The 23,147-nt window shown below is 37.2% G+C and overlaps 1 long non-coding RNA gene across 1 annotated transcript; it reads left to right on the forward strand.

Annotated features, from left to right (window-relative positions):
* Nucleotides 1-16,047: 16,047 nt before the first annotated feature.
* Nucleotides 16,048-18,107, forward strand: LOC136249003 (uncharacterized). Its single transcript, XR_010697987.1, has 4 exons — nt 16,048-16,168; nt 16,219-16,905; nt 16,966-17,083; nt 17,793-18,107. It is a non-coding gene; the product is annotated as an uncharacterized lncRNA (long non-coding RNA).
* The last annotated feature ends 5,040 nt before the right edge of the window (nt 18,108-23,147 follow it).

Here is a 23,147-nt window from a genome sequence, read left to right on the forward strand (position 1 = left end):
TTAGATAAATTCGGGCGCTATTAGAGGACTCTGTTTAGAGCATTATCACGGACCTCGCACCATCAAACAATAATCAGACAATATCCAACTAACAGCCAACTGTGAACACTCACACGTCACGTGGAGAACTGATTTTAACTAAACGCGCAGCGCTTATTTGTTTCATATCACGGCGCACCCCTTTTTTTAGAGAGGGTGCAAGTGTCGATGACAGGCAGAAGCTGTTGGAAAATGGCGTAGAATTAATGGTAACGGGGATTTATGTGCTAAACGCGATATTTTATGTGTGCTACAGAATTTTGTATGAAGGACTGAGAACATGCACTGTTATTATCATTTTCATGGCTGCAGCTATGGTGTGATGTTAAGCTGTAATATAACTGCCTGCATGGTGAGTGCAGCCTTCACAGTGGACAATAAAGAGTTTTCAGCACTGCTATACTCTCCAAGAAGTGCAAGTAGGACAATAACTCCATGCAGGAAAGGGCGTTGAATTTAAAAGCCATGAAATGTAGCATTAAAGTTTAGCTGTTACAGGTGAAGCGAATTACTACGTATGTTATAGTTGTAGACTTGTAGGGTTATTAACAATATGATGTTCAACCTCCCGGCCCTCTCCCTTCTCCTCCCCCCATTTTTGTATGTTAATGTATACATCAATCTGTAGCTAATACATTCACAAGCAGTTATAGTACTTAAGACATTCCTCTGATCACCTATGGTCATACGTCAGTGCATGGTGACATATATACTCCATCACAAAATGTATACTATACATCTGCATGTGCCATTTGTGTGAAAGCACAATAAAAACAAACTATATTATAACCTATTGAACATAATATATGTGCATTATTGTGCCAATTTTTGTGTGCATATAATTATACATTGAGTTAATGTGTATGCATTAATGTTACGTATGTTAAAAAGTTGCATGTTTCTCCACCCCTTACAGGACATGATGCATGAAGTTTGTGTAATATGCAGTACAATTCAACTTTTGCCTTCATTCTTGCTGCAGCAGCTTTCATTGTGTTTCTTCTGCAGCTTCACTTTACTGATGAATTGTATTAGGGTAAATTTCAAGCAACTGTTAATAAATATTGATACAGCAATACAACAGCAAAGTGAAATACTGTTATTCGCACAGCAATCTGTATAAACAATGGAGTTTGCCCAAACATTGCTAACACATAGACTGTGAAGGCATTGAATATAACCACCAACTCTTGAAGATTTAGTCGTCTATTTTTGAATGGACAAATGTATCTATGGACACCAATAGCAAACCCAATTACTAAAATTGTTATAGTGAGGTGGAGTGTTTTATCCAAGAGATGTCTGGTGGTGACTAATGCTACTCTTATTATTAACTGGTAGCCTGTACAAACGTAACATGTCTCCTTGTATGCTGCTTTGTAAACATCTAAAAGACTGTTCATCATCCTGAATCTTAAAAACCACTTGAATCTTGTTAACTGCTTGCAGAAGAGAAGGACTATACTGACTGTGACCAGTATGAGAAATATGATAATATTGACCACAAATAGTGGAGCATGTTTAGTCCCAAACAGTTCAACATTAGTACTCACTGACCAAACAGATTTTGTGATATGATCTGTCTTTGATATTCTCAGTATATGAAAATAATACTGTAGAAGTTGTGATCATTAGTTTAGTGTATGTCAACAATAACAATGTGGCCAGTACAGGAAATCCTCTTAGTGATATGATCCTCTGTATGTATGGTATTTTGATAAAGTGTCCAATGGTAATAATTATTGTTGAGATGATAATAAGGTAAGTAGGAAACACTAACTGCAGCCACATGAGGTATTCCCAAGTTAAAGTTAGCTAGTGAAATGATGATGTATAATGGCATGGATGGTGTTGAAGATGCAGAGAGAAGTAACTTGCTGTTGATGCCAACTAAATTAGCATACAATATGAAAGTGATTAATGCTCCATGTGTTAGAGTAACATCAAGAAAAAACATCAACAGTACTAGTACAATTCCTGCCTATGCCATGATCTGTAAAACTATTCTCAGATTACTATCACTGCAGATTTGACAGTTTGATGAACCAAACACTCTACTATAATTGTGAGGACAGTGTCCACATACAAGACCAGTTCTGTTGAACTCACACTGTGTGTATTAGGCTGGTTGAGGTTAATATGTGAAGAGAATGGGTTACAGTAGTCATAAGGACAATGAAACCTGATATATGCATTTGTAGTGATGTACTTCATGTTCATTCTCTACCTTATCAGATATCCAATATTAGGCGGCCTCAATATCATCTCATTGTTAATATTACATAATATCATTAGTGAGTTCTGGATGAGAAGTTGGTCGCATTGACAAGTTTTGTTGTTAATGCTAAGAGAAAACCCAAGTGGACATTGCTTTAAGTTTGATTTTAAATTTATATTTATGAGTAATCTGTAGACCTGTCCCTGTTAGGTACAAGATGCACTAGCTCTCTTTCATTTTCAGAAGTAATAGTATAATGATAGTTATTTTGATGGTGTTGATAAACCTCAGTTTGGTCTAGCACTTGACAGGTGATGTCACCATGATCAACAGTGAGAGTGATGGTGCGATTACAATGAGTATTTGGTACCATCAAGAGTTCATAATATAAAGAGGGAGGGAGAGTGTCCAACACTGTAATACCTGGTCAAAACACACCGCATTCAAATATTGTGCAATGACTATTAGCACCAAAAGTTATTAAATCACTACTGAAAGTGTGTTAATTCTATTAAAGCAAAGCACTAAGAATGCTTCCCTTTGATAAATCAACACCTATCAACGCTCTTCAGTAGGTGAAGCCAGGTGACGAATTTGTATGGAATTATACAGGATATGATGCAATCTTTGAACACTGTGTTTTGACCAGGTAATACAGCATTGGACACTCTCCCTCCCTCTTTATATTATAAACTCTTGGTACCATTAATAGAGTAGTACTGTTTGTCCTGGGTATCTTGCCTTTAATTTATTTTTGTTACAAAATGTTTTAGTGTCATCAATGCCGTTGCATATTTCATGATGTTTCATGTTTGTGCTGTTTTCAAATATCAAATATCACCCGAACAATTGAATATAAGCATGTTTATCAAGCACAGCTCCCGTTTTAACTTCACAACCTTAGCTGCTGAACAATTGTGATTCATGATACAGTGAGTACCTTTCAGTATTGTTTGCAATCGTGATGTTGTTTAAGTTATGATTTGTTACCAAGAACTCTTTATCCTGTGGACTTTTTCTACTAGCCAACTGTAAAATACAAAGATACTGTATTTAACTGTGCTACCTGTTTTATTTCTGGTAAATAAGCTTTGGACACTATTGTTGTGTATTTCATAGTAAGAACTGTCAAGTAAATAAACATAACTCTAACTTTTTAGCACTTCTATATGTTGTAGCTTGTTGTTTGAAACATCAATTCTTGTCAATTATCACAATGGTATTGTCTAACAAAAATATTGCATCACCACCAGTGTTGTTTTTCACAGTCACATGGATGAGCATGAGGTATGTGTGTTTAGCATGAAATAATGTTGACATGGATGATTGTAAGCTATTATTGATGTAATAGAAACTGAGATACTGTGTGGCCAAACTGAGGTCACATTTTGACTATGAATCATAATTGACATGTTTTTGTTATTATGAAAATAAAATCTTGAAATTAAGAGTATAAATTTAACAAACACAGAAAGTGTGGTCTCTACGTTTATTACCGTTCCTGTTCCTAGCTCTTGAAAAAAGTCTAAACCTTTTCATGTTAGTAATTACCAGCTGGTTCAGCATGTCATATTCTCCACTTATAAACTGAAGCATAGTGATGGGGTAGCTATCTTCTGTAATGACGTAAAGTCTGTACAAGCTCATGAAGGTGACCACACAATGATTGATTATCTACATTTTTATATGTGCATGGAAATGGAACATTTCCCTATCAAATATAAAGTCTGGAATCACAATGTACATTTCACTGTAGTAGAAGTGCAGTGCCATGACAAAAGTAAACAATTGTTGCATATTCCATTTGCTAACTGAAAGAGTAATAAATACAAATATGTGGCAGTATGTGAACACCAATCTAAAGCTTTCCCCATATGCAATTTCATGTATGTAAAACCCATACAGTAACTAGTATTGTTATGTACACATCATAAAATGATATTATATTAGCAGTACCTTGCCATCACTTCTTAGTGCCATGTATTGTGAAGGTTTAAACTTAATAGCTACTTAATACAGTATTATGCACTTTCTGTATACTTTTATTTATATTCAAACTTACAATCATAATTATATGCATAAACTTATATTACTGCATGTATATATACCACCCCAAAAACACCTTCGCTGTAAAAAAGGCGCCCCCAAGAAACTACAAGTACCTGGAACCCAATGTAAAAAACAAAAAGAAAAATCAGCTTAGCTGAAGTGAAAAGTAACTGGTAACTTAAAGAGCTGATATCTGAAGCGGCCAAGAATACAATTACTAAAGTTTAATCCATGCAAGAACACCTTGGCTATAAAACAGGTGTATACATGAAAGTAACTGGCAACTGAAATGGCTGATATCTGAAGCGGCCAAGAATGAATGGTCATATACAACTAATTCAAAAATTTAACACTGAACCTTTATAATTCAGCTGTGTTCTATATTCACTCTTGCTGCATCGTACAGTAATTTCTTTTAACTCTAATTGGCTGGTAATTTGGCCGCCTTTTTTAATAGTCAGTATAATAGAGCAAAAAAAGGCGGCCAAATTACCAGCCAATTAGAATTAAAAGAAATTACTTTACGATGCAGCAAGAGTGAATATAGAACACAGCTGAATTATAAAGGTTCAGTGTTAAATTTTTGAATTAGTTGTATATGACCATTCATTCTTGGCCGCTTCAGATATCAGCCATTTCAGTTGCCAGTTACTTTCATGTATACACCTGTTTTATAGCCAAGGTGTTCTTGCATGGATTAAACTTTAGTAATTGCATTCTTGGCCGCTTCAGATATCAGCTCTTTAAGTTACCAGTTACTTTTCACTTCAGCTAAGCTGATTTTTCTTTTTGTTTTTTACATTGGGTTCCAGGTACTTGTAGTTTCTTGGGTACGCCTTTTTACAGCGAAGGTGTTTTTGGGGTGGATATCACTCATTTTTGTCAGTGATAGACTCTACATTTGGTTTAAAAGGTAATTTTTTTGGAAATGAGCAATTAACATTAATGCAGAATATTATCTTGGAGAGTCAGTAAAATCCATACATAATAATGATTGTTTCATAACACCGTAAATTCGGAAGTATGAATTTACGGTGTAGTATGACTGTTCTATTAGAGTAAATTTATCTTTACAGCCTGTACGTGATGAATATATCTCATATCTGTGCAATGCTTCAGACACCTAATTAAACTTGCAAGTGCCTAATTAGTTCACAGTTGCTACACAGCTATAAATACATTTGTAATTGTTATCATCATAATCATTTATCATGTTATAACCATTTTTTAATATTTTGGTCACAACTTCAGGATTAGAGCAGCAGAGAAAGGAATAGAGGACTCAACCATCAAGACTTGTATATGGGAGATGGAACAGTATTGCGATGGTCAATGCCGGTACTAACCCCTCAAGGGTGTTGCAGTACAGTATAGATGCAAGACCAGAGCCTTGATCGTCGCCTTTTGACTGTGGTCACAACTTCAGGATTGGAGCAGCAGAGAAAGGAATGGAGGACTCAATCATCAAGACTCGGGGAGATGGAATAGTATTGCCATGGACAATGCCAGCACTAACCCCTCAAGGATGTCACAGTGCAGTATCGATACAACCACTCCAACCAGTGCATAAGACCAGAGCTCAATCATCACCTTTTGGCTGAAATTTTTATACTTGATGAAGCAATTAAAACAAAAAAGTTGTAGTACTTGTACTTTCCTGAGGGAACATATCCCCAGAGTCCCAGACTCCCTTGAGTCCCAGACTCCCTTGCCTGTTCAGCAGAATAATAGGATTGAGCCTTACTACCAGTTTCACCTTTATCCTTGGCCTGAATGTACATATCAGCAACATAATAATAATAATAATAATAATACAGTAGCTGTAGATAATGCTAGTTAATGCCCCTAGGCAGAGCTATAGGGGTGGGAATTTTTCCCTACTATCATACTATCATAGTAGTTCTTCTCGCAGTTCTTTGCCTGGCCATCATCAACTGCTGTCTATCAACTGCTGTCAAAACATTAGTCTCGTCCCCCAGACCAGGGGTGGATCCAGAGTTTGGAAAGAGGGGGGGCACCTTTCTGAAAAACAGTTGAAGACCAAAAAAAAAAAAAAAAAAGGTCACGACAATAATAGCTAGTTATCCTTACCAACTATATCACGTCTGTTATGTAAAATAAAATCCTATTTATAGCTTCATAGGTAAGCTACACTGCCTCATGAACATTGTGACTGCTTTATTAGAGTAACTGACTGCTCTATTAGAGTATCTCGATCTTGTATGCAATTTCTTGAAGGGGGGGGGGGGGGGGGGGCATTTGCCCCAAATGCCCCATCCTGGATCCGCCACTGCAGACCCTTCCTCAAGCATGCTTATCACACAAAAATAACTTAGTTTAGCAGTGCACAAACAATTATTCATTGACAGCTTATACTACACTTACCAATTTTTGAACCATGTATACCACCAGAATCCACCAGATTGACAACTAACACGTGATCTATTTAGGGGAAATCTCGTGGAAAGTCCCTAATTACCTTAAGAGGACACTCATGATACGTGGTTTTAAATTGAATGGTTTAAGAATGTAACTGGATGGTGAGGCGTACTTTAATCGGCTCGACTTTACTGAGAAACTCGAGCCCCTCGTGAGAAACTACATCGCTTGAGCAACGCTTGAAAAAGTAAGAGTCAATAATACTGAGGGACTCTATGATATATGCCGGTCTTGAATGCTAACGAAACGAGGAGTGAAGTTTGTGCAACGTGTCACATCGCCACACACTGATTCACCGTGTTTGTGCGATAGGGTTTTTGGACCTGTCCACCAGATGTTGAAAGGAAATTCATTCCGCCACATGTTGAAAGGAAATTCATTCCAACTTGTGAAGTTATTGGTATACTCATTGTTGGGGTCCATGGGGACATCGATGATCATTTACCAGTCAGCTGTAAGTAATGTCACAACAGAAGGAAAGGAACCATTTCCATACCCCTATGGCATACTGATTTTCCAGGTCAGTTTATGTACACCCAACCACAGAAATGTAGAACTTTGGTTGCAGGTGGAAAATAAACACCTTTTTACTCAGTTACAAGAGATTCACCCAGCTGGGATAAAATGTTGAAGTGAATGTCATTAGTACCTACTTGCGGTTCATCAGGTATTGGACAATTCCAAGTGTCCAGATTATGCAGTTGTCCAGTTTACACGTTTAGGCAAGTTCCACAACATCCTATAATCTATTACTATATCAGTGTGGAATAATGCTTATATAATATTTTTCATATTCCAGGCTTTAGGTATGTGTATTGTATTTAACACCTGCATGTTGGTTTTTGCAGGCCATCTGGTCATACTGGTTTATCCACTAGCAGTTGAATGTGATCATGGTACATATGTAAGTTGAGACCATGCAGGAACAAAGATAGAGGTGTCATGAATTTCAGGTCAGTTGACATTCAGAGGAATTGTATTATTGCAATTGTTCTTTTTGTAGTTATCAATTATCAGTGACCAGTTTGTGATAGCGTACTTTTGTTTGACTAATGACCAAATGTTCTGGTTTACATCCTTACCCAACAGTTATGTTACTCACTTAACCTGCATATGGGATATATATTTTTAGTTCATTTTGATTATTCATCCTTTATTGGTACAGCCTGGCATATTGATTTTTTGCACATTCTCTTTTTAATTCAGTGCCTGCTGGATTGTTTCGTCAGATATCGAAACAGATGTCTTTGGTGTTGCGACCGATGTTCCAGGTCAGTTTGCGTTTGTGTTTAATTTAAGGTTGACTTCAGTGCCTGCTTATTCTTTTACAGGTCTCGGTATTGAGTGTCATGAATTTCAGGTCAGTTGACGTACAGAAGAATTGTATTATTGCAATTGTTGTTTTTGCAGTTATCAATTATCACTGTATACTAGTGATGTGAATTTGCAGGTCAGTCTACTCAGATGTATCAGGCATAGTGTTGATGGGTTCGAACAAGTATCCAGTGTAGACTGTAGTGGCATCAAGGGTGTTAATTTCCAGGTCAGTTTACATGTTGTGATGTTAGTGATTTTTTCCTAGTACCCAGATATTAAGTGTATTGTATTTAATGCCCACCTGTTATGTTTTTAAATTATGGTATATCAGTGTAGACAGTGCAACAGTAAGCCTTCTGTGTTGTAGTAACTATTTGTTTCATAATATTATGCTGTTGTTCCGGAATGGCACAATTTTTGGGCAACCAGTGTGAAGTCCGGTGGTACAAACATTGTATTATGACCAAGTTGTGATAGCGTACTTTTGTTTGACTAATGTCCTAATGTTCTGGTTTGACTAATGTCCTAATGTTCTGGTTTAACATGCTTACCCAACAGTTATGTTATTCATTCACTTAGCCTGGGATATAATTTTTGTTCATTTCGATTATCCATGCTATTATTGATACAGCCCGGCATATTGATTTTTTGTACATTCTCTTTTAATTCAGTGCCTGCTGGATTGTGTCATCAGATATCGAAACAAGTGTTTTTGGTGTTGCGACTGATGTTCCAGGTCAGTTGCATGAGTGTTTAATTTAAGGTTAACTTCAGTGCCTGCTTATTCTTTTACAGGTCTCAGTATCGTCATGCTGACATACAAGAAATCATCACTATTGTTGGAACTATTTTTAGTCAAGTCTTGATGTGATGTTAATTAACGTTGTTACACATTGTTGTATGTTTACCATATGGCAAGAAATTATCATGACCATCATGAAATTTGAATATTGTGTAAGTTGTGTGGACCAACCCCAACTCATACATGGTCACTGGCAAACCACGAGCCACATTCGAGCCACAACACCACCAACCACATTCGAGCAATCCATTACAAAATTTTGTTGCACCATTTGTGTGTGCATAATACTTAATGAAAGCCACAACACAAGCTACATGGTACACACTACATAGAGGTGGTAACCCCTAAAGGCTTGTTACCTTTTGTATTCACCTTATCGGCCTTTGTGGTTAATCTATTAAAAATTACATGTAAATAGAGAATTGAAGAGTATGCTTAAAGCACCTTCGCTAGTGATTTTGTTCTTCAAACCATATAAGACAACTGGCGATTTATAAACGCTCGCATGGGGTGTGGTACTAAATGGAATTTAAAAGATTTCTGCTTAAAACGCCATCCCTAGGGAACTTACGGTTCAGCACGCTGTCACAACTTGTTTATCAGGCATTAGAGTTTGTGTCCACGTCGTGTCTTTAAAAGTTATTGTAGGGATTAGAGGTTGATTGAAGAAAATACGCGTATAGGCAAACCAGGATTGGATAATGTCAGTGCTAGATGGACTATACAAACACAGCTATGTTGACTGGTTGACTGGTATAACGTGACAGTAGTTGTAACATAAGGTAGAGAAATAAAGTGAAATACGCCTATTTTTTATTTTGCGATGGTTACTTTTTTATTTTAGCGAGGTCGCAAGAAAACTATAACGACTCCTAAAGATTTTTTATCACGTAACGCAATACAAATCTATTGAGAGATGTTGCGTAATTTAGGAATAATATTGCGAAACCGGCCCTACAAGTAAATAACTCACAGTAGTGGCCGCGCGTCTTTTAATTGGGCGTGCGCTTTGTAGTTTCTTAGCCGCGCGACTCACTACCGTGAGTCTTGATATAGTGTTATTAATTTACTTACCACTTGCTTTCTAGTCAGAGTTTATGCTCAGTGCATGTTGTCCTAAGGAGCAAGAAATACAGTAGTAGACTAAAGTAGCAGATTTAGGGAGTGCATATGGTGGGAATACTGTAGCATTCTTTCTACCATGTATTATACCAACTGTGTAAGCTGCATGAAAGATATGATAAAAAAAGATAATGAAAACAGAAAGAACAAAGGAAAAGTAATGGACATTTTAAAAAGAATTATAAATTGTGTGTAGTGCTACTTAATCAGTTGAAGATCAAAATACTCTCTGATACAGCATTCAAATCTTTCATTAAAGATCTGCTAGTAAAAAAGACCAGCGTGTGATTTCTGCACTTTCTTGTCTCAACATTGTACACTAATAAACATTCAGTTATATCAGTTGAAATTCCAAATACTGATGATAAATAATTATTAATCGCCGTTTAGGGTTAAAAAGTACTAATAAATGCAGGGGATCATTCACTTGACAAATTGTAAACAGTTTTGAAATTTGGCAATCATATTTCATATTTCAGGCCAAATTTCAGCAAATTCCATATTTTCATCCAGATTTCAGTTGTGAAATTCAGGAAATTTCTGCCATATTTTACTCAAGACGCCAAAAATATCTTGCTTATGGTTTTTGTTGATACACTAAGTTATGTGGAAAGTATCCAGAAATATTTGGCATATTCTATATTTCAAATTTCAGCATTTTGATCAACAATATTTCACTGAGTGACAGACCTCTCAAATAAATGACACTGTACCATCTACCATACTAACTTATTGTTGGTACATACTTTTAAAGTCATTCCAAAAATCCAACTCCTTGAAGTTACATTGCTAATGAATACCTTAATGCTGTTTCTGCTAGCTATAAAAATTATGCTCAGGTCAAACAAAACATTTAATTTGCAACAACGTACATGAATACTAAGACTATCAAGCTCCAATCATTACTGTTAGTAGCTTCATAATAATAGTATTAGTAGTTGTGGGGAAACGTTAGTCTTCTATATCACCTACTACTTACTGTAAAGAATCCGTTGCCTCTTGGCTAGGCATGGACAAAGTCCCCATTTGTTGCTTCTCCCACACCACCACAACACCCCAGATCTGCCTATATTGTAATAGTGATTATCATTAAAACCATATGCGTATATACACACTTACTGTATAATTTATGTCACAATACATACCAAGTCAAGCAGTAGTGCATGAGAGTTGACTAAATGGAAGGCTGCATGTACTACATCATGTTCACACTCCATCTTACTTATTTATTTTTTAACTCAATCATGAGTAATGTTGTACATGTTTGTATATACAGTGGAACCTCAAACTCCCTGGGAGCAGAGGTGCTCCATAAGTCTGAAAAGTCCATATCTCTGAAATTGTGTATAATAGCATAGTAGTATTCTTCAACTACCCTAATAGAACAGTCACTATATTAATAGAGTAGTCATTTCCACAGTTCAGTTAACCGAGAATCGGGATCCGTATAACTGAGGTTCCAGTGTATTCAAGTAAAGTAGTTAGCTATGTCCTGTCTAATGAATGTCTGTTGTCGTACTTAATTGTTTAGGGAAGTGATTCCAAATCTTTTCCGTGTGTGTTATAATGAATAGAGATAACAGATACTAACCTGTTGACCTTACTTTGTATCCAACTATTAGGTGGCCTCAGTATCATTTCATTGTTAATACATCTGTATTGGTAATGATTTTCTGGATGAGAAGTTGCATGGTCACATTGCAATTGACAAATTTTGTTGTTAGAGAGAGTACATTTTTGTATCTATGAATTTACAAATATCTTATAGCTTTAAAATGAAACTTAATATATCAGCAATATCCATTTTAGTATTGCTTTCATTTCCAGATGAGTACAGGAGGTCTGCATGGAGATACAACAGGCTGTAAATCTTCTAGCTAGTTTACAATTTTACAGCTATATAGCTATATTAGCTTTCACAAATGATCAGAATTCCCTACATTAAATTAATTCTGCTTCATCACAAGCAGTCTACCTATAAATGAGCAGTGGCCCCAGTTCAGGTAATTAAAGTGAAATACTGTGATATAGTGCAGTCAACAATCCTTTGATGGATAATAGTCTTAGAATATTATGTCTTTAGGTAAAATGTGTAAGAAAAAATGTGACCGGGCCTGCGAAAATAGGGCATGTGGGCACATAAAAATTGCCTACCTTTTAAAACTTTGATGCAACGTAACTTTGTATTCCATTATCCCTTTGTTTCTCACATTCCTTTAACCAAACAATTACACTCCTTGCTTTATAACCTTATAACTCTTGTATAGCTGCAGGTATCATCACCAAATTTTTAGCAGCACTTCTCTACATAATTATGCACTAGTGGTGTAAATGGGATGGTGATTGAATAATCTAAGTAGAAGTATGATGTAATTAAATTTGCAAAAAAGGGGAAATAAATGTGTAAGAATTTATTACAATAGATTCACTCTGTTTATTTACAACATTTACAAGTTTGCTGGGTAGCTACACCATTCAGGGACAAGCGAAAAAAAATTCAGAGCAAAAGATTATTGTATGATGGTTTTACAAAGAAAACACTGTCGTGACGTAGATGCAGGAATATATAAGACTATAATTATATAAATGCCTTGTTGTACTAGATCCTTATAAGGAAATTTTTATTTCTAAAGTTTGCTTAGAGGTTACTGATCCAATAAAAATGTATGTCATTATTAAAGCTGTTTCTATTCATCTAAAAATAAATATTATCATGAAGTCAAAAAATGTATCGCAAAAACTATTGGTGGGAAACGAAGGGTTATTATTTAGCCATGAAATAAGCCAACTTAGTTGGCTTTTGCAGAATAAATATATTCTACCTCAATACTGAGATATGAGATGCTATGTGGCAGGGTGTAGTTTGTGCCCACATATCCTATTTTCGCAGTCAGTTTCATCAATATACTAGCCTTGAACACCGTGTATATGAGCTTTCCTTATTGAATATAAATTTCAATCACAATCTGTACTGGCATCTGGGTTTAATAGCTACAACGAAGAAATTCAATAGTAGAAAACCAATGCAGTTTAAGTAAACTAGCTGGAGTGTTTTATGATTTACAGCTTGCTGAATCTTCATGCAGACTTAGAGTACTTACAGTATATGAGAGAGTGCAGAATGTCACTCTCTGGCTCTGGTAGTTTAATCTTGTACCAACTGTTACTCATAGCAACACAGTTTGCGATCCAGGAGTGTAGGGAGGAGGGTTCCGGAACCTCTTATAAAATTTAGATTTCTGAGTTTTATACAGCAGCACCCTAACACACCATTTAGTGTGGCAGGCCAAAATGAGCCAGTAATATAATATCCCCCTCCAAAAACACCTTCGCTGTAAAAAATGGCGCGTCCAAGAAACTACAAGTACTTGAAAAAACAGCTCAGCTGTAGAAAAAGACTAACAAGCAACTGAAAGAGCTGATATCTGAAGCAGCCAAGAATCAATGTTACTGCAACTACCAAAGTTTTCATGCTTGGTTGCAAAACAGGTAAAATGAAAGTAACTGGCAACCAAAACAGCTGATATCTGAAGCAGCCAAGAATAAAATTTATGTTGATACAACCAACTACAATTATTAATGAAGTTGTAACATTGAATGTTAATCATTCAACTGTGTTCTATACATTCATCCCTGCTACATCATGAATCAATTCTTTGTTACTCTAATTGGCTGGTAATTTGGCCGCCTTTTTTCTCTATACTGACTATTGAAAAAGGCGGTCAAATTACCAGCCAATTAGAGTAACAAAGAATTGATTCATGATGTAGCAGGGATGAATGTATAGAACACAGTTGAATGATTAACATTCAATGTTACAACTTCATTAATAATTGTAGTTGGTTGTATCAACATAAATTTTATTCTTGGCCGCTTCAGATATCAGCTGTTTTGGTTGCCAGTTACTTTCATTTTACCTGTTTTGCAACAAAGCATGAAAACTTTGGTAGTTGTAGTAACATTGATTCTTGGCCGCTCCAGATATCAGCTCTTTCAGTTGCTTGTTAGTCTTTTTCTACAGCTGAGCTGTTTTTTCAAGTACTTGTAGTTTCTTGGACGCACTAATTTTTATCAGTTATATAATTGAAAGGATCAATTCATGGGGGTGTATGATGAATTCTGCATTGTAGTGGTGTTGAGACAAAACACAAAGTGATGAACATATATCATACATTCCTAGTAGCTGTGAATTGTTATTAGAACCAGGGCTTGTGGAAACTACAATTTATTGGTCAGGCCAAGTAATGGTAGATTACAAATGTGGAACACCAGATTATACTATTTTCATTTCAATACATGGACACATGCATGCATCATAGCACAAGACACACACAAAATGTGCAAACACTATACATACTATCCATGTCCACGCATATACACCACATATTGGTTGTACTTGATGTAAACAAGTTATTATCACAATGCTCTCGTAGGTGAGCTGGTCAGTGCTCTTACTTGGTGTTAAAAAGTTCTTGTAGTGCTCGAAACAGAGTTACTGGAGAGTGAAGGATTATCACTGGAATCATATTCAATCACAATAATTGTTGCAATGTAAAATCAATATTAGTTGCTGCTTATGTACTGTATCATCATTGTTATGTTAATGTACACTGATGATTTATCTCACAATATGATCACCTCTTTTGTTATGTTGGTAGACTGTACTGGTGCGTTTCAGTACAGAGGCAGAAACCTTTTCTGTTACACCTTATCAGTCATTAAGTCAAGTAACCAAGTCAAGTCATTAAGTCTAAGTCCTTGGCTTGTGAAATTAGGTTAGGTAATCCTAAGACTGCAGCACATGTTGCTGTCAGACCTTCAGTGCTGGTCACTGTAAAGTGTTAATAATAACAACTGAAGCTGGGAGGATGGGTGCATATGCCTCACTTTACAGTGCTGGCCAGTGCATATGCCTCACTTTACAGTGCATATGCCTCACTTTACAGTGCATATGCCTCACTTTACAGTGCATATGCCTTACTTTACTTTACATATGCCTCACTTTACTTTACAGTGCATATGCCTCACTTTACTTTACAGTGCATATGCCTCACTTTACAGTGCTGGCCAGTGCATATGCTTCAGTACAGTGCATATGCCTCACTTTACAGTGCTGGTCACTGTAAAGTGTTAATAATAACAACTGAAGCCCAGACGTTTTGTGACAGTGGGGACCTCAGGACGTACACAATAGTGTGCTTTTTACATTCAGAGCCAACTACGGGGGTTTTCTGGGGTATGCATATGCCTCGCAAGATACTGAGTTTTTTTAACACTGAGATTTCCCTTTGAAAATTTTTAATAAGCACCAATTTTGCTCGTGATTTCGTTAACTGCATGGATGATTTTTAGAGCTCAAATATTTCGGAATAGCTGTTCTTCCACACAAAAGTTACTAAGACAGCAAGAACAATTCACATTATTATGAACCTATCAGTGTAATCCCCGACTACCGCTAATACGGGCTGAGGTGGGGATTTGCATCACTGAAAATTACAATTCCCCACCTACTGGCGATGCATTGGATGCAAACCCGACCAAGTCTCGACCGGGGCTAGGAGGGGGTTTGTACGATCGTGTGGCGTTGGTCTAGTGATGAGTTAGTTCTGAGTGGATTCTGGTATGAACGTAATAGCTAGCACCCGAGATACTCCTTCCTAAACTGAAAGCACACACCTTAATTTCCCCGACATAGTGGGGATTTGTCTTCACTAAAGAAAATCACTCAGACAGCAAAGGCTTTGGTGTCTGAGTGATTTTCTTTAGTGAAGACAAATCCCCACTATGTCCGGGAAATTTAGCGATCAATCCCCCCACCATCCCCGACATTTCCCCACCCTCAGCCCGTATCAGTGGTAGTCGGGCATTACATTGATAGGCGCATTATACCTAAGATGGAAAACTGCAGGAGGAGACAACATCATCAGACAGACCAGTGGATTCCTCAAGGATATGGTAGATTAATTGTGTACTCCGGCGTCTTAGGACGTAGTTGGCCAAAGGACACACGGTCACGAAACTCGATCCATAAGAGTACCGACGCACATTTGAAAGTGTTCACGTGCGCTAGTGGAGGTGTGAAAGGGACTTTCCAAGGAACTTCCCCTACTAGCACTAGTGGTTAGACCAAATACGGAAATAGTTGATTGTGACCTACTTTGCGAAAGTGTGTAGATCTAACTGTAAGTTAATATCGTTTATAAATGTTTTTGTATGTGTGTAAATATTAAAGGTGCGCGTGTTTCAGTCCTTCCCTTCAGTCTGACTTGGCTGAACTACATGAGTGAATTAATTAGAGTTAGCAGTTGTGTGCATATTACGTGGAACCTCAGACGGTGGTTGCTACTTTATATGGTTGTTATGCACCTATCAATGTAAAGCCCTACTACGATAGGTATAGGCTGAGTGGGGATTTACATCCCTGAAAATTACAATTCCCCACCTACTGGGGAAGTATACAATGTTGCCCTCACGACAAATCTCCCAGTAGCAAAACTCAGCTGGGGTTAGTTGGGCTTTGCACAATCACCCATCGCGTCTGTCACAGTGTAGCTATTCCAGTTCCAAGTTACTTCAAGCGGGTTGTAGTGATGACAGATAGTAAGTCAGCATCCATGAAATTTCTTGGACAATGACAATCCCCACCACCTCTGGAAACTTAACAGTCCATTCCCCCACCAACTCCGACCTTCAGCCCATACTTGTGGTAGTCAGGCATTACATTGATAGGTGCATTAAATGTGCACATACTTTGTTGTTTATACTATGAGGTCTTAACTGCATGACATTATCCTGCATTTTCAAGGTCTCATTATTGTGGTGTACTGCATCATCAACACCATATTGCAGACGTCTGTGTTATGGGCAGATTGGGACCAACGATTACATGTATTGTAATTATAGCATCATAATTCTCCAGGTCAGTTTCTTTCTGTTTGAGTATCTTGAGTGTTAAGTGTCCATATTTTTGTCTTTGTAGTATCCACTTTGCCAACTTGCTGTTTACAGATGTATTCTTAGTAGTGTGGGAATGTGTGATATCAGTTATAGATGGAGTCGTGAGTCTTGACTGGAGGTTCCAGGAACTTTGGCTGCAGGTAAAATGTAAACAAAAATGAATATTTGTATGAGTAAGGAATGGTTTTTTGGCTGCATGATGACTGGCAATGGTCTAAATGAATGGGTTTGTTTGTGTTTTAGAGTCAGGCATGTGTTACTTTATGTAAGATGTTTGGTGTCCCAGTAGTTTAATGGATCTAATAGTCAGACCATTTTTTTTCCCTACCTAGTTACTGGGATGAATGTGCATTTCATGATCACATTCGAAGGTTCTGTAAATTTAGCAAATGAATGCTTGAAGGTCTGTTTCTAATATTTCAGTGCAATATGCATTCATATGTTTTTGCAGAAATGTACTGCAGTCATTGAGATAGTGTATACAATGTAATCTAAATTCAACTGAATTAATTTTGTTAAATGTTACTATGCTTATGTACTATAGTAACCATGGTAACTAATGTTTGTTGGTAAAAATGTATTTGTCACATATCTCCTTAACAAACAAGTGTTCAAGTTTTTCAGACATTTGTCCCACCACTAGTTATTTTACAGATCAATACTAGTAATGGCTCTAACCACCAGTGTCCAGATCATGAGACTACCCTGATTATGAAGGTGTCCTGGTTTTGATGTGCAATGAGATTTTGTAGAACCTTTGACTGCCTGCTTAATGTGCTTTATAGTGCATGCCAAACTTGTTACCTAGGTTTAGATTGACCACACAATCAACGTGTTGTTTCTTGACAGGTCCAGTGAAATTCAGACATTCGGTTTATTGGAGGAAGGCATCCCATAAGCTATGCCAGATGACAAACGGAGGATTTGCGGGCCGCCTTTGTTGTACCCCACCCACACTCCCTTCTTGGCAGCACTGAGGATTGGTGTCCCGTCAAGTACACGATGGCAGATCCAACATTAAGAAGCAAAGCCAATAATCATTCTTATTTGTCAACCAACATGGGACAGTTTATTTTTAAAAGTGCACTTTGTGAAATACTGTATTGTTACGTGTATCAATTTAATTAGCTTGCATGACATGTGATGTTACAGGTTTTTGCAATTGAATTCGTCGCCTTTGCGATTGAATTCGTCCCGTTTGCAATTGAATTCGTCGGTATTACAATCGAATTCGTCCCGTTTGCAATTGAATTCGTCGGTTTTGTAGTTGAATTAGTCGGTTTTGCAATAGAATTCGTCGTGTTTGCATTACAATTCGTCATAAACAAAACGGCTCCAAGAAACCAACCCGTTCATTAAGAGATGAACTATTTATGCCTTGGAGAGTTACACTTGAGACACTAGAAAGTAATTGGAGCTGGTAGTACGCGAAGTTGATAGCTGTCTGACAAGTTAATTAACTTGCTCGCGAGTGACCACACCCATCGCGAATGGCGTAGTAGAGTTTGGAATGTTGCTGGATAGGCTGTAGAGGAAGAATTGTTGCCTTATAAAGAGTTGTTTACTACTGTTGTACTTGAACAAGTTCTTGTAGCAGCTGCTACATCATGTTTTCGTGTTTCCTCAGCTGCCATTCTTGTTACGGACGAATTTAACTGCAAAAGCGACGAATTCAATTGCAAACGGGACGAATTCAATTGCAAAAGCGACGAACTCAATTGCAAACGGGACGAATTCAATTGCAAAAGCGACGAATTCAATTGCAAAAGCGACGAACTCAATTGCAAACGGGACGAATTCAATTGCAAAGTCGCCGAATTCAATTGCAAAAACCTGTAACCAGTAGCTGTCTGGCTTTACTGTGCGTGAGCACCAATTCGTGAGAATATTAGAACTGAGAAAGTTAGGTCCGAATTGGGAGTGACAATGTCTACACAAATAAAGGCAATCACGTGATAGTACATGGGTGGCGCTAAACGGAATTATCCTGAAAACACTCTCCCTAGGGAAGTTACGTTCTTTACGCTTTCACAATACGTTTATATGGGTGTTGGGTTTGTGTCCACGCCGCGTCTCTAAAAGTTATCGTATGGATTAGGCGTTTGGTAAACAAAATCCGCTGTACAGGCAATCCAGTACTAGAAAACTCCTGTGCCAGTATTACTCCACAAAAGGCAGCTATATTCAATGATAATATGACGATAACACTAACACAAGCCGAGATATTAGGGTAATAAAGTGAACTTGGTCTTATTTTCACGGTTGCGACAACATAACCACTCATTTACAATTCCGGCGCCTGCTGTACAATACATTTCTAATGGGAATGATTGCATAATAAGGACTAAAATTGTGAAACCGTCCCTACACGTAAATAACTCACGGAAGTAGCCGCGCGCGTTTTAATTGCGGAGTGCGCTTTGTAGTTTCTTGGCCGCGCGCCTCACTACCGTGAGTCTTGATATAGTATATGGCACAGCACAACAATTGATAAAGCTTCATTTATCTCTCAGGGAAGGATTTACAGAGGTAACATGAGCCCTTTCAAAACTTGATTGATATACAGTCAGGCATGCACTCTAATAGAGCAGTCACTTATACTCTAGTAGAACATGCATGTAAATATCAGTTTTTTAGACATTCTAACATTAAATGCAAAACTGAGCATGACCTTATACTGCTATAGCTTTGGTGTGCAGTGCTTAAAGATATAGAACTCCAGTAATGTATCACTTATGTTATTATGCTAAATGAATCCACGCTATGCATAATTTTGTAGTTATAATGTTTTGATTGTAAGTCATTCCATTTGTATCAGTGGATTCAAAATTAGCTATGTGTTTCTATGTGTTATGCTGTTTCCACTAGGTAGCTTTACTAGCTTCATCCCAGGGGCACTTAGCTATATATACCTTTTTACATAAAATATAGCAATTTGCTGATTTTTGATTCATTAAAATATTGAAAGTCTCTTAACGGCTGGGGGCTGCACCCCCCCAGACCCCTGCTTCTACTAATCCAATACTGCGGTTGGAACCCCTTCAAAAAACCCTGGCTAAGCCCCTGCGATTGTCACATTTACTATGGAAGTAACAGCTCTTGCTAGCCCTAATGATGTTTACTATCACCTCCAACTGCAGATAATCAAAATGGAATAGTAAACACATCTGCATACTTTTTGAAATAATTAGTGTTATGAAGTTTCATCAAAATTAATTTTATTTATTTTCCAAAAATGTGCAGCTTCATTTTGAGGATTAATGCACATATGAAACATGTATAACTACAATATGTTTTATAATATGATTGATTATGGGATTACTATTTGGTAGGGGAATGTAATAATAGTTTCAGTTAGTGCTTAAAAATTTGTAATCATTGTTGTTGGAATAGGTCAGGTGGGAGTGAATTCCAGTCTTATTGATCTAGGGAAGAATGAGTTCCTGTACAATTTCCCTGCACTTGTACATAAGTAATACAAATTGTACTTCTTAAAGCTGTATTATGATCAGTATCCAACATATGTGACCGGATCTTGGAAAACCTACCTTTTGGGCACAAGCTAACTTTTTGGGAAAACTCAAATGAAAATTTCAACAATATTTTTTTAATTAATTTTTTTGCACATTGGATAAAGCAACTATTAAACCTTCTTACTGTGAAGTTTCACACCCATAGCTTCTTTTTCCTAGGAGATATGGATGATTATATCAGACCATGTAGTAATTTTACATGTGTGGGATAACAAGTAACTTACAAATTGGGTGATTTGTTCAGGTGCTGGAATGGCTAACACTTAGTCTTAGACAATGATGCATGGCATTTAATTGCAGAAAAGTACCAAGAATACTTCATTAAACTATCAGAAATGTCTTTTAAAGTATTTTAGATGGTAAGAATGGAATTATTAGTAAACAAAGTGATTTGTCACCATTTGTCACCCTTAATCACCCACATAACTCAATACATTACCATAAAAGTTAGTTTGTAATGTACAGGACAGAAAATTGGCCATATCTCAGGAATGCTTAAAGATATTAAGCTGAACTTTTAACACAAGATAGATGAGCACCTAGTACCTCATTTAAGCTATAAAACAGAAAATTGACCCATGTGCCAAAAAGGTAGGTTTTCCAAGATCAGGTCACATATGTGCAATTATATCCATCAGCATTGTACGTATAGACTTTATAATGTCATGTGTGTCAATGTGTTTCATGTGTGCATATGTTGAGAATATACAGAAAAAAAAATAGTATATGTACATGCAGTCTATGTAATCTATGTACTGAAGTCAATGTCTATTGTACATACATCACTGCTTATCTAGTGCTTGATTTTGTTAGAGCACAGCCCAAAAATTTGCAATTTCACTTTACCAAAGAGTGTCATTATGATGTTGTTGACAAATGTGTTCATATACATGTATGGGATACAGGAACAGAGCAAACAAAGTAGAACAATGGCATCCCCACAGCTACATGTGGAAACACTGATATTTGGCAAACATATAACTGTGAAGGCATTGAATATATAGCTAGCAATTTTTGAAGATTTAGCAGTGTATTCGCATGCACATACCCGGCCCATATACACCAATGGCAAAACCAATGATTAAGGTAATAGTGAGGGTGAGTATTTTATCCAACAGATGTCTGGTGGTGACTAATGCTACTCTTATTATTAATTGATAGCCTGTCCAAAAGTAACACGTCTCTACATCTAGTAAAGGTAAAGGGCTGTTTATCACGCTGAATCCTAAAAACCACTTGCAGATCCTATATCTTGCAGAAGAGAAAGACTATTACACTGACTGGGACCATTATAACAAATATTATGATAACAAATAATGGAGCATGTTTATAGTCCCAAACAGTTATAGTGGCTGAAGTGATGTCTAACAGTGAAAAAACCAATCCTGTAGCCATAGTGGATATCAAGTTACACTTGAACCGAAAACGTGATGCAACTACTTTGAAAAACTAAACTTCTTTCACAGTCAGCAAGCTTCTTTGTTAAACGTCTTACACAGTCAGCAAAGGGTGACGTTTTATCACTGGATTCCCAGGTGCCATGTGGTGTCAACAGTTGTGGTAGTTCTATTTTCAAGTCAGTACAGGAAATTTTATCTGATAAACATCCATCAGTTCAGCCTGCTTCTGCTGATTCACTCCTTCAAGTTGAACTTGACAGTGTCAGAGCTCCATTGTTTGATCCGGTGTTGTTTGATAGTCTTACAGGAGATTTGATTAAGCTAGCTGCTCTTCGAACTCAAGGTGCTGCCAATCCTTCTGGGGTTGATGCCTACTCTTGGCGTAGAATGTGTTCATCTTTGGAAATGCCTCAGTGACATTGTGTAATTCTCTAGTTGCTGTTCAGTGGCGGATCTAGATGGGTTTCTGGGGTTTCGACAGAAACCACCTTTTAAATTTACCTCAGTGGAAGTCTAAATACATAAACAATTGTTGTACTGACAATTTGTCATATCAAACAACTACATACCACTGTATTTTAGTAGCATGCATGCAGCTGCACTTAACTGACATCAGTTGCATCTATTAAACTCTCAGCAACACTTCACTTTTCATCCCCCACTGCATTAAAAACGATCGAGATACTCTAATAGAGCAGTCAAGTAACTACTCTAATAGAGCAATCAAAGCTGCAGCTTATAGTCACCATCTTTTCCCTATAGTTAGCTACAGTATTTACAGTTTAAAGCATTGGATTTATTGTAATTGCCAACTAAAATCCAATCTCAGAGTTTCTAAAATCTCAATTTCTGGAGAAATGTGATCAGATGCCTTATTCAACTATACCAACTTCAGAAACCCCCTTTTAAAAATCCTAGATCTGCCACTGCTCGTTTGTATGTGTCTTCTGTTGACCCCTCTGAATTAATGGCCTTTGTTGGCGCACACCAGGTTTCTTATATAGATATAAGAAACCTGGTGTGTGCCCAATAGGAATTGGAGATGTGCCTAGAAGAATCCTTGCCAAGGCCATGCTTTACACCATTGATAATGATATCTACTCCAAAACAGCCAAGCTGTAAAAAAAGAGTGCGGCCCTGAGAAAGGCTATGGTGAAAAAAGATGTGAAATCCAAGGTGGCGGCCAAGAAATGGCTGTGATGGTAGGTTAATGGTAAAAATTTTAATAACGACAATTCAAGTGAATTTTGTGCCAAGACCAAGTGGCACCA

Source organism: Dysidea avara, chromosome 1 (assembly GCF_963678975.1).
Source record: "Dysidea avara chromosome 1, odDysAvar1.4, whole genome shotgun sequence".
Lineage (NCBI taxonomy): Eukaryota > Metazoa > Porifera > Demospongiae > Dictyoceratida > Dysideidae > Dysidea > Dysidea avara.